The sequence below is a fragment of the Talpa europaea genome (genome assembly GCF_964194135.1).
Source record: "Talpa europaea genome assembly, chromosome: 9".
NCBI classification, from domain to species: Eukaryota; Metazoa; Chordata; class Mammalia; order Eulipotyphla; family Talpidae; genus Talpa; species Talpa europaea.
The window spans coordinates 110958274-110971689 of NC_140076.1; positions in this window are offsets into that span (position 1 = coordinate 110958274).

Consider the following 13416-nt stretch of genomic DNA (forward strand, 5'->3'; position numbering starts at 1 on the left):
TGGAAACCATTTATCCCAATTTTTTTTTAAAGATTTATTTATTTATACAAAAACTGGGGTACAAGCCAGAAGCGCAGGAGGGTGATAGGATTCACCAGAGACAGAGTGGGGAGCAGAACAGGCAGAAGGACCAAAATACACTGCTGAGGGGAGCAGCGGGCACCAGGAGAGGTCTGCACGCCATGTGGGAATCTCCCTGGCCGGCTGGGAATCGAACCGGCACTGCAGAGGCTGCAGACAGCTTCACAGCACTGCGTTCAACCTACTGCACCACTGGGGAGACCCCATCCCAATTTTTGTTCCAACCACTGTAGTATATTAAGCATTTCATACTCTTTGTTTAACTCAGTTCAGCCGATTCATCTTTGTCTGTTTCCTTTTATTTAATCAAGTCTGTGTTTTCTTAATTTTATGTATACAATGAAAGCAGAAATTGCCTAACTCATCTTTATTATAGTAAATCCTTTCCAAAATTTCTTAACTGTCATATTTGCCTTTTTATGTTGAGTTTTAGCACTCTGGATATAGTTTGGATACCAGACCCTAACAGAAATATAAATTTGTAAATATTCTTCTATTCTGTGGATGGTCTTTGCATGTTTAGACAGTGTTCATTGCAGCACAAAAGATTTTAAATTTTTATAAAGTCCAATTTATCTATTTTTGAAGTCTAAATCATCTTTGGTAGCTTGTGTTCTATGTGTCATATCTACGAAATCATTAGTCTTCCAAGGGCATGAATATTTACACCTGTTTTTCTTTCAAGAGTTTAATAGTTGTAGTTCTTACATTTACGTCTTTTATCTCATTTTTAGTTAACTTTGCATATTATATGAGAAGACATTGTTTTGTTTTGTTTCGTTTTGTTTTGTTTTGGCACATGGATATCTGTTATCCAGAACAAATTTTAAAGGGACTATTCTTTCCCGTCAAATTGTCTTGACACTCTTGTTGACATTCAGTCGGTTAATGATGTATTTTCTTTTGTCCTTAAATTCTGAATTCTGTTTCCTTATTCTGTATGTCTAAACCATATGTCTCTAGAGCTATGCTTATGACAGTTGTTTTGTAGGAAGTTTTGATTGGAAAACATGGGTTCTTCCACTTTGTTCTTCTTTCATAAGATTTCTTTTGATTTACATGTAAATTTTAGAATGAGTTTGTCAATTTCAGCCTGAAACGTAGCTGGAATTTTATAGAGGGTTGTGCTGAATCAATTTGGGGAGCATTGCCATTTTAACAATAGTAAATTTTCCGTTCAGTGAACTCAAAATATCTTATTTAAGTTTTGTTTAATTTCTGTCAGGGATGTGTGTACAATCAAGATTTCTCTGTTAAATTTATTCCTAAGTACATTAGTTTTTGGTATTATTATAAATGGAATTCCTTTCTTAGTTTCATTTTTGGATTATTCATTGCAAGTGGATAGTAATATAACTGACCTCACTGATTTAGTCATATTGATGTGGTGTTAACTCTGTTGAATGTGTTTATTAGCATTAATAGTTTTTTGTTGTTGTTGCTGCTGCATGGGGATGTCTTTTATTGTTTAAATACAAGGTTTGCGAATAGGAGTTGTTTTACTTCTTCCTTTCTAAAGTAGATGCATTTTATTTCTTTTTCTTGCCTAATTACCCTGGCTGGAACCTACAGAGAAATGTTAAATAGAAACATTCATCATCAGTAAGAATCTTGGCTTATTTCTAATCTTAGCAAGGAAATTTTCAGTCTTTTACCATCAAGTACGTGGGTTTTTCAGAGATGGCCTTGCTGTATGTAGCTGGCCTAACAAACTACTCATAATTTCTTCATTTTTTTAATCATGAAAATGTGTTGGATTTGTCAGGTGCCTTTTCTGTATCTACTGAGATGATCAAGTAGACTTTATTCTACTAGTTTGGGGTGTTGCATTATTTGATTTTCATTTGTTGAAGCAACCACACATTCCCATGATAAATCCCATTTGGTCATGGTGCATGTCTTTGTTATATGTGGTTGGCTTTGATTTGCCAATATTTTGAGGATTTTTGAATCTATAGTCCTAAATGATATTGGCCTGTAGTTTTCTTTCGATGTGTTTGACTTTGGTGTTGGAAACTCAAATCCTGTTCTGCTCTCTCTGGTGGCTGCCAGACTGGCTTGCATCAGTAGGAGCAATCTGGGCTGCAAATTTTCTAGGCTTCGATGGAACTGGCGGTGAAATATAGGAAAGATTAAACACCATAAAGCTTCCTCTTCCTACCTGACTTGGCTGTTTGAATAAATGCATGCCTTTAGTTAATTTTTTGACTTGTGAAAAAGTTGATTTTGTGACTTTTCTCATTCTTTTATGGAGGGAAGGATTTTTTAAGTTCTTTATTCTGCCATTTGCAGTAACATCACTTCTTCCATGCTTTCGAACTTGGCATTCTTTTCCTGAAACATACTTCTTTTTTATTTTTTATGAATTCGAGATACCTTCTAGCTTTGAGTTCTGTGTTTCCAGGAGTGGGGAGAGGGTGCCCAGTGGAGCAATATTTTTAAATTGTCCAGAAATCTAACAAGCAAAAGAGGAGAGACTCATATGAAGAATAGAAGGTAGGCGGAGTACAGAGATCATCTAATCCAGTGTTCGAAACATTGAGATGTGGGATCTAGTCTCTGCTAAAAGTTAGGGGAAAAAGGATGTCCCAAAGCAAATTCCATATAGGCTTTGTGGACTCCACCCCCACCCCAGGTCAAAGCCAAAGACACTGGGAACTCCAAATCCCATCACCACCCAAGGGAAGGTGGCTGGGACCTGAGGGTGGGGTTAAGCAGCCAGGTGGATACAAAAGGCAGACACGTGGGCTTTGGGGCACGCTCTCCATTTTGGCTCTCCGCCAGCTCTGGGAGTGACTTTGGATTTCCAGGTCGTGGGATCGGGTAGGACGCATTAAAGACTTTATTTCCCTATTTTCTCCCTGAGTTGTACATTTTCCTTATTTCTTTTTCTCTTGTAAATAAACCTTTTATTAACCCTTTTGTGTGTGTCTGTAGTAGAGTATTCATAAGTCCCTTTAAAGCGCGCGGGTGAGGACCCACAGCCAGGAACCCGTTTAATATCGGGGCTGCTCTATAACAAAAGGAACTCTTGCAACTGAGGCCCTCAATTGTATTTCATAAATTACCAATAGTGTTTCTTAGCTCTGTTATTTCTGATTGTAGTTGCCTCACATTTTTCTTATTTTAATATGTTGTTTTATATCCCTTATTGTTTCTTTGCATTCCATAAGCATTTCAGAAGTGGTGTCCTGAGCGCCCCTTGTCATATCCTGCAGCTCCACTGAATCAAGGTTCTTTTTAGGATTATTTTGCTCTGTCATTTGTGATATGTTCCTCTGTCCACTCACTTTTTTTTTTTTTTTTTTTTTTTGGTGGGACCCTCACCGGTGGCCGGGGATCAAACCAGCACTGCTGAGGCTGCGGGCAGACTTGCAGCCCAGCACTCAACCGCTGTGCCACCAGGGGAGGCCCTTCTGTCCACTCACTTTTAATTTCTTCTATGAATTTTAATAGGGGTATATTTTCAGACAGTTGTCTTTGCACCTGTTGGTATAATCTGAGGACTAGTGCTAGCCAGCAAGGGTAGCTGGTCTGAAAAAGGTCCATATGAGGAGGGCATCAAAGGATCCCCTCCAGTAGACTGAGGAATCTGAACTTCCTACTGTGGCGCAAGTGCCAGAGTTGAGTGGTGGGGATCTGCTGTGACCCCTGCTCTCAGCAGATCCATGGACCTAGTGTCTCTTATAGTCTGTGTCAGCTCCCACGGCGGCTCTTCCAAGCACTAGATGCAGAGCTGAGCATGGGCTGTAGGTGATGGGGGTCCTTGCTGGGACTTTTTCTCTTTTCTTTTCCTGCACAGAGCTTATCTGGGGTGTTTGCTCCTGTTATCAGTAGGTGCTGTTTGTTCCTTGCTAAGGTTTCAGCCCTGGGGTCAGGGTGGAGCTTGTGTTTGCATCTTGCAATATGAACCTCTTTAAAGGGAAACCCAGGTGCCCAACTGCATTCAAGCTACAGCTGTTCTATAGAGAGCGCCCTGGTCAGGCCAGCAGGCTTCACTCTGAGCCCTCACACCTGCAGCTTTCCGAGAACCCACCCTCCCCTCTGGGGTATCTGCTCAAGCACCCTTGACCCAGCACCACCTGGGCCGCAGTTGTCCTGATGTCAGTGTGTGCTCCCGTCCACAGCCTCAGTGGCTCTGCTGGCAGCTATCCCTCTTGAGGGTTGTAGTGCCCAGTTGTCCTCTAAACAGAGATCACCTGGAGCTCCAGGCTGGGCTCCCAGGGTGTGCTGTGGTGGTCTGTTTCTCCCTCAGGGGCGTTTTGGGCTTTGTTTTACAGCAATTTAGTTATGTCTGAAGGAAGCTGCCATCTTGCTAGACCTTGCTCTTCTTTTTTTAATACCCCCCCATAATCCTTTCCATTGTTCAAGACTCAGTCTATATGTTCCTTTGTCAGTGAGGTTTTTCTGCACCTGCTGGGAAAGATTGATTTTATTTGCTTTGGCATCCTGAGTGGTCTTGCTGTATTTATCCCTGTTGAACTTATCATCGGCTTGTATTATAATTCAGTGTCTCTGTCTCTCTCAATATGAAAATGGGCCCTTTTGTTTCTCTTCCATGAGTTTGCAAATCTTTAGCAGCGTGGTCTAGGTTGAATGTAAATAAAGCTGTTATTAGTGCTCTAAGTTCAACGTAAGTGCACACAACTATCATGAGAGATGTCACTTAAGGCTTTTGAGTTAAAAATGTAAACTCACTTATCAGGAGATTAAAAACCAGTTATTGACAGGCCTTCAAAAGGCAGACAGGTTTGTCAATTATGTGTTCTTCTGTTTACCTTACTTAGCAGTCTTCCTGGAAGTAGTTGGCTTTTACCCAATTCAGGGTTACAAACTATATGAAGAATAATTACTAGGTCCCCAGCTTGTGGAGAAAAGCTATTATAATTCCCTGGTAATTACATCCAAGGCTTGTTATATCTTTAACTGGGTCATCTCAATTAACCTGGAATATGTATAAAAGATATTTTGGTTCAGAAAGCTTCTAGATGCGGTTAATCAAAAGGCGTTCTGGTGAGCTATCCTGGGCTCAGAGCTGAGGGACGGAGAAGGCGCATGTGCTTGCTGGCTAGCCACGCCTTGCATTTCCTTCTCCACAGCCCCTTACAGGACTCACTCGCTGCCCAGTGTCATTCAACATTTCCTTTTATCTTAGATCATTTTACTTTCATTTACTGATTGTGGTATAGTCAGACTAAGCTGGGGATTATGTAATCTTGCTCTTAATTGAATATTGGAGAGGAAACTGATGCCTAAGCGGCCCTTGAAGCCAAGAGCCCAGAAGCCCTTGAATCTCTCCACTTCTAATAACTGGCTACTGGGTGTTGCACTATGGCAAGACTTTACTGAGAACTAGATCATTATTTGAAATAAAGCCACATGGGCTGGAGATAAAGGCTTACTCTTCCCTTCCTGGCTGATAGTGTTCTGGCTGCAGGTGACTGGTGGGGGTTGTCATGGTGATGAGAGCATGAATGGGAGGTGGCTGTGATGGGCATTGCAATGTGGAAGGAGGGAACTTAACCTACCTATCCTTTGTTAATAAGGCTTGGTGACAGTCTTCCTCTGAATAGGGCTTGAGAGAGCATGGGGCCTCTCCTGTGGTACAGTGCAGAATGAAGACAGTAGAGGCGTCACAGGGCAGGGGGAGGGGCACCCCAAACCTGTCTGCTCTAAATGGGTTCTTCCATCCACCACATCAAGACAAAACATACTCTAATGCATAAGATATTCAATAGAAAGTAACTTTGATACCATTAATGTGCAACAAAGGTATACGAAGAAAGAGAAAGAATATAGTTTCCAAATCAAGCACCCAAAATTTGCCCATCCCCTGGTGGGTAAATGCCCGGTCAAACTGGGTGGGGCAGCTGAGGTCCAAAAGTTTGCCCCAAGTCCAAGACACCTTCTGATGTGGTCCCAGGGAAAGTGGCAGAAGGGACCAGGCAAGTCTGTGGCATACACTTGAACATTTAGAAGAAATGAATGATGTCTGAGTCCAATAAAACCATGAACATCGACATAGAAGAGGTAGAATTGCTCAAAGATCAGTAACCTTGGGACATGTTCAAAAATAGGGGTTTTTTATTTTTGAAGGGACCAGACCAAAATGTGTTAGCTGCTGAGCTGTTATCTAAGCTTTAAAGAAAAGACATTTCTTACATTATTTAAGCCATTCTAGACTATGGAAAAACACAGATGAACTGCAGCATTGTTTGCAGGCAGAAACCTTGAAACAAAGGGAATGTCCCTCAGAAGTGGAGTGAATAGTGACACTCTTTTTATTATGGCCTATTATTTAGCTATTTAAAGAGTGAATTCATCTATAGCAGTTAACAAGGCGAAGGGAGGGAGCGGGCATTTCCACACTATATTGTTGGGGAGTGAAATGCTGAGAAAGTGTGTATAATCTCATCCTATTTTATCCTATCCTATCCTATATTATCCTATAGAAAGAAACAAAACCTAATAGTATGTCTATGATATCTTCAAATGATTTAACCTGTGATATGGGAATACATCATTTTTCTGATAAAGATAAAATAATCAGTCATGATTTGGCTATGTTCACTTTGAGCAGTCTTTTTTTTTTTTCTTTAAATATTTTATTTTACATAATTCTTACATCTTTTTTCATCTTCGCACAATGTATGCATTTTCATTTTGGTTATATTCCCCATAAAATTGCATCCCCCGCTTATTTTGACCCTAATCCTTTCTCTCCCAATCCTGCCCCCCCGCCACCCAGTGTGTCTCTGGTTTATAGTTGCTTGTTGATTTTGATTTTTACTTTGTATTGATTAGTCTTTTTCCTGGTCTCTTATTTAGGTTTTCTAAATTCCTGCTATGAGTGAGACCATCTGGTATTTTTCTTTTTCTTTCTGACTTATTTTGCTGAGCATGATCCCTTCTAGCTCCATCCATGTTGCAGCAAACTGCATGTGTTTATCTTTTTTGATTGCTGAGTAATATTCCATTGTGTATATGGGCCACATCTTCTTGATCCAGTCATCTATTTAAGGTACCTAAAAGGAGATACCAAATGGTGAAGGTGCTGGAAGTTCTGACGTTTGGAAAAGAGAGGTGTGGGCAGGGGTGGTGGGGATTAGTGGGGTATTTGAAGTCATGGGAATGGACAGAACTGCCCAAATATGTAAAGTGAAAAATAGAATTCAGCAGTGAGTCAGAAGGATGTTCAGTGGAAGAGACGATCCAATGCAAGAGACAAGAGCAGAATGGCCAGCAGTGCCACAGGGAAGCAGGTTGAAGGCACTGAATAGTCCAGGAGAAATTTGATGATCAACTCTGGGATAACAGACATTGAGAGGTCTGGGGCCAGGATGAGTTCACTCTGATAGATGTGCTCTTAGTGGATAGCTCAGAAGCCCTTGAGGGGAACATATTCCCCACCCCATTTCCTTTCCACCAAGCCATGGCTGAGCCACCCCCGGGCTCAGCTTCTTTCCCAGCTTCATTCTAGGACCACCTAAGGATGGTTATTTTGTAAGTGCTATTATCTTAAAAAAATATCCCAACAAACTTGCCTGAGTGAGCATTGACACTTAGATATTATCAATTGTGAAAGGAGGAATCTGGGTCCTACCTATGGAGAAGCCAAGCCTGGACAAGACTTTGGAAACAATTTTCTAGCTGTCCAATATGGAGCTGAATGGAACAGGCTTGTTAGAGAGCATCATACTTGGGGTAGATGACCTCACGGTCCCTTAGAGTAGCCATTCATTTGAAAGTGTAGGAGAACATAGGTGTTGGTAGGTGACTTCTCTCCTCTCCAGCACCCCACCCAGCTGTTACCCCAGTTCAGTACCTAATGTGACCACCTCTAAACTAATCTACCTGTGACTCCTCAGTGTCTCCACCTCCATCACGCAGGTTGTGATGCCTGATGAGAGTGCATGGAGCTGAGGCCTAGTGTCTTTGCTTGCCAAGCACAGGCCCTTGTTGGGCTGCTTCCTGGCCTGGCAGGACTGGGTCTGCCCCAGGGACCGCCCTTGCAGGCTGTTCTGTTGAACTGGGATGGTTACTCTCAGCCCTGAGTCCCATGACAGCAGCAAAGCAGACCTAATTCTGTCTGCAGGGCTGGCAGAGATGGATAATTCCATGAACAGCTGCCTACAAGGTGAAGTGCTTTCGTGAACAATGACTCCTTTTCAGTGTGCTGTCCTTCCGAGGTTCTTCATGGCCTGCAAGGAGGCCTTGTACAGTCTCTCTCCAAACGAGCCTGGCATTCTCCAGATGGATGCTCTGAGCACTGAGCACCTGTGCCAGTGTCTAGCTGTCCTCCTGGCACACAGGACATCTCTCCTGCAGCACCCGCTGCTCCCCTCAGCAGTGTACTTCGTCAGTCTGCCTATTCTGCTCCCCGCTGGTGAATTCTCTCACCTTCCCGCGCTTCTGACTGTACCCAGTGCTTGTATAAATAAATAAATAAAATCTTTAAAAAAAAAAAAAAAGATCATACTTAAATGCAAAATCGTAACTAGTACAAATAAAAATAACACTACCAAACATAACTCAAAAATGAGGGCATCATTAGGATGTTATAAACAGTTCTGCTAGTTTTAATACCTACATACCCAACAATTCTCTGCATTCCTCTCCACCCCTACTGCCCCCACGCTACTTGCTACCCTCCTTGCTTTATCTCTTGCCAGACAAAGAACCAGATTCTTGAGTGATCTTTCTGCATCCTACATATATTTTTGGGTTTTTTTTTTTTGTGTGTGTGTGTGTGTGATATCTTTCCTCCTTCAGCATGATACATCTTAATAAAGCTCACCAACACAGAAATGGATGCTTTACAACTTGTGCTAATAATGTTTTCTTATTTTCATACTTTATGTTATGAGATTGGGTCTATTTCCTTATGATGGAGAATAGTGTTGGGAAAACCAAAAAGAAATATAAAGGAAGCTTCAAGAAATGAGTTGTAATTTTATTTTAAGAAGCATTTAAAGCATTGATATCTTCTTCTGATTAGAAGTGTTTATTACAGAAATGCTCGTTATAGAAAATCATAAAATAATTCTGAAAAAGAAAAAAAATTATTCTGTCATCCCCAAATAGAAGTGTTAATTTCAATGTGCGTTCCCCTCCCCTCTTCCCTAACTTTCTCTTGTGTATTTTAAAGTTTCCAGAATGCCTGTTTATTAAAATGTATCATTCAGAAAGGCCACCCTCCAAGCAGAATAGAATATTTACATATCCAGACTGACCCTCCTGATCTTTCACTTAATATTTTCACTTAATGTTTTAGACTTAATTTTTTAGCTGTTAGCTGTTTGATTTTAAAGATTAAAATGACTGGCATTTTAATAAATAGCAATATTTGAAATCTAACAATGATCAACAGACACCATTGGACTTTCGTCTCCAATTCAGCATGTAAGGATCTTGCGAGTTACCACCCTCCCATCCTAACAACAAGTGAAAAATCAACAGTTCCTCTTGTATTCATAAGAAAGGTGCAAACCTCTCTCCCCAAATCGAAGAGAGATACAGGCGACTACAGGGAGTTACATACTATTGAAGGAGATTTGGAATTAAAAGGTACTGTGGGGACCGGGGCCAGGACCAGGGAGGAAAACCTGAAGGGTAATTGATGACTTAATGGAAAGTTAAAAATATCCAGGATGCCCAGTCATCGGGGCCTCCACAATTTTGTGAGATTTACCAGCAGGTTCTCCACTAGTGCGTCACATGATGGGCACTGGGGGGAATATCATGTACTTCCTCTGAGGGAGGGGAAAGGAACCACTTTGACATACCCCAGACAACCTGTCCTTTTTAACTAACCTGGCCTCTGAGGACACAGTTAGCCAAATCTTGACCTACTGTGGTATTATCAGAGCCCAGCTGACCTAGGAGGAGGGAAATACACAACTCCAGGAATCTCTAGCCTTCCACAGGGGAGAAGGGAACTATCCATTCAAACCCATTCCAGCTTTCCTAGCCCACTTAAATAGGGTGGGAAAAACAACTAGTGAAGCTGACAGTCCTAAGGCAAAGACTCATCAAAAAAGCCTAATCATAAGACTGTAAACTGCTTCCTCTCTCCCTGCATCTTACCACTACATTGCTAAAGGTCTATTTACAGCAATTTCTTTGATCCAGTATAGTGTGTTTAACTAGTGATAAAAAACTACAAGGCATGTAAAAAAGCAAAATAACATAATTTGAATCAAATATGGCAGGGATTTGGGGAGTGTCAGACAATGATCTTAAACCACTGTGATTAACATGTTCAAAGCTCTAGAAGATACACAGGGCAGCATACAAGAACAGATGCACAAAGCAAGCAGATAGGATTTCCACGAAAGAACTAAAAAGAATTAGTAGAGGTAAAAGAACTCTAAAACAGAAATGAAGAATGCCTTTTATTGTAGACTGACATAACTAAGGACGACTCCACAGTGGAGGTTACCTCCAAAACTGAAAAGCAAGGAGCAAAGATTGTAAAAAACAGATCAAAATATTCAAGGACTATGAAACAACTACAAAAAAAGTAACTTAAGTGAAAGGAGAGGGGTAGAAAAAGGAGAGACAGAAAGAAATTAGAAATACTTGAAACCACAATGACTAAGAATTTCCTCAAACAAATGTTAGATACCAAACCACAGATCCAGGAAGCTCAGCATGTAAATGCCAAAAACAAGACAAAACTAAACTAAACCTAACCACATTATATTCAATTTGATTCAGAAAATCAAGATGGGATGGGGGTGGGGGGGATCTGAAAGAAGGAAAATAACACCTGCCTAGAGAGGAACAAAGATAAGAGTTAAATTCAACTTCTCAGAAAACATACAAGCAAGAAAAAAGTGGAATGAAATGTTTAAAGTATTAAGAGTAAAAGCCATTCAACATAGTTTTCTGATTTCCATGAAGTTATCCTCCAAAAGTAGAATGAATGAATGACTTTCTTAGACAAACAGAAATTGAGAGACTACATTGCCAGTAGCCAAACCTTGCAATAAGTATTTTTTAAAAGTTCTCTCGGATGGAAAATAATATAGGTCAGAAACTCAGATCCACATAAAAGAAAATAGAGCATTAAAGAAGGAATAAGTGAAGATAAAGTAAAAACTTTTATTTTTCTTATTTTTAACTGACCTAATACAAAATAGTCTATTCAAAATAATAACAATGTATTCAATTGTGTATGCTTAGATATATAGCTATGTAGGTGTAGTATACTTGTATACATATATAGTATGCTTATATTGTATATAATAGTATATAGTATAACAGAGAAGAGCAACAAATATGGTAGATATTAATCTAACTGTATCAATTGCTTTGAACATCAAAGGTCTGAACACACCAATTGAAAGTCTGAGTACACTAATATATAATTAAAAACCCTTCCATTTACATTAGCAGCTCCCCAAATGAAATACTTCAGTACAAGACCTATGTCAGGAAAACTCATGTATAAAATCTTTATGAGGAAAATTACAAAATGCTCATGAACAAACCCAAAGTACTAAATAAAAGGAGAGGTAGCCTATGTCCATAGATAGGAAGACTCAATAGTATCAAGATATCATTTCTTCTGAAAAAGATCTAATAATTCAAGGAAGCCCCAGTCAAAAGTTTTTTGTGGATATTGAGAAACCAGTTCTAGAGTTTATATGCAATGGCAAAAATACCCAGAATAGCTAACACAATATTGAAGGAAAAAAACAGAGTCAGGGAACTGGCTATACCTGACTTTAAGGCTTACTATCAAATTGCAGTAATCATGATAGTGTGGTATTAGCAAAAGAATAGACAAATAAATTAGCAAAGACTCGTCAAATAGATCAATGGAACAGAATGGAGAGTCTAGAAGTAGACTCCCATAAATAGAGTTAGTTGCTCTTTGACAAAGGAGTAAGGGTAATACAATGGTGCAAAGATAATCTCTTGAACAAAGGGAACTGGAGCACCTGTATATCCATACAGTGACTGTGGACTTAGATCTTACACCTTCACAAGCATTAACTCAAACTGGAACACAGACCTAAATGTGAAATGCAAAACTAAGGAACTCTTAAAAGAGAACATAAGAGAAAACCTAGCCGACTTGGGGAATGGTGATTATTTTTCGGTACAGTATCAAAGGTACTGTCTATAAAAGAACTAGATTCTATTAAAATTTTCTGCTATGTAAAATACAATGTCAAGAGAATAAGAAGACAAGCCAAAGACTGGGAGAAATATTTTGCAACAGACAAATCTGATAAAGGGATGTCATCCAAAATGTAGAAAGACCTCAAAACTCAAAAAATAGGAAAACAAAAAATCCTAATTAAAAAATGGCTCAAAGGTTTTAACTGACTTTAACCTCACCAAAGTGGATATACAAATGGTAAATAAAAGAAGCTCCACGGCCCTATATCTTTAGGGAAATACACCAATGTATCAACAAATCAAAACAACGGTGAGATACCATCTCTCACCTATCACCATGCCTAAAATTCAGAACACAATAGTACCAAGTGTTGGGGAGGGTGTGGAACAACAGGAACTCTTATTCATTCCTCACAGGAATTGAAAATGGTACAGTTCCTTTGTTGATTTCTTATGAAACTAAAAACATCCTTACCAAACAAGGATGTAAATTATGGTATCATGCTTTTAATTTGCATTTCCCTAATGGAAAATGATATTGACTATCTCTGCATGTGCTTATTTGTCATCCTTTGAGGAAGTGTCTGTTCTCACCTTTTACCCATTTTGAAAATATGTTTTCATATTGCTGAGTTTGAGAATTATTTGTATATTCTGGATACAAGTCTTTTTTTATATATGTAGTTTCCAAATACATTCTCCTAGTCTTTATCTTACATCTTCATTCTCAAGATGGTATCTTTGGAAGAAAAAAAAGTTTTAAATTTGATGAAGTCCAATTTATCAATTATTTTCTTATATGGATCATCTGTTTGGTTTCATTTCTAAGAGCACATTACTTAAGCCACAAGAACTTATTCCATGTCTCTTTTAAAACCTTTATGCTTTTCATTTAGATCTAAGATCCATTATGAGTTACTCTTTATATAAGGTGTGTGCTTTATATCAAGATTTATTTCTTTTCTTTTGGATGACCAATTGTTCCAACACCCATTAGTTGAAAAGAATATCTTTTCTCCCACTGAATTGTGTTTACACTTTGTCAAAGATCAGATGGCTGTATTTATGTGAGTCTGTTTCTGGACGTTCTATTTTGTTCCATTGATCTCTGTTTCTATATCTTCTCTCTGGGTCTCTTTTAACTATTAAAAATAGACAAATTTGTCATGTGTCATGAGCAATGTGGGGAAGGGAGGAGAAGTC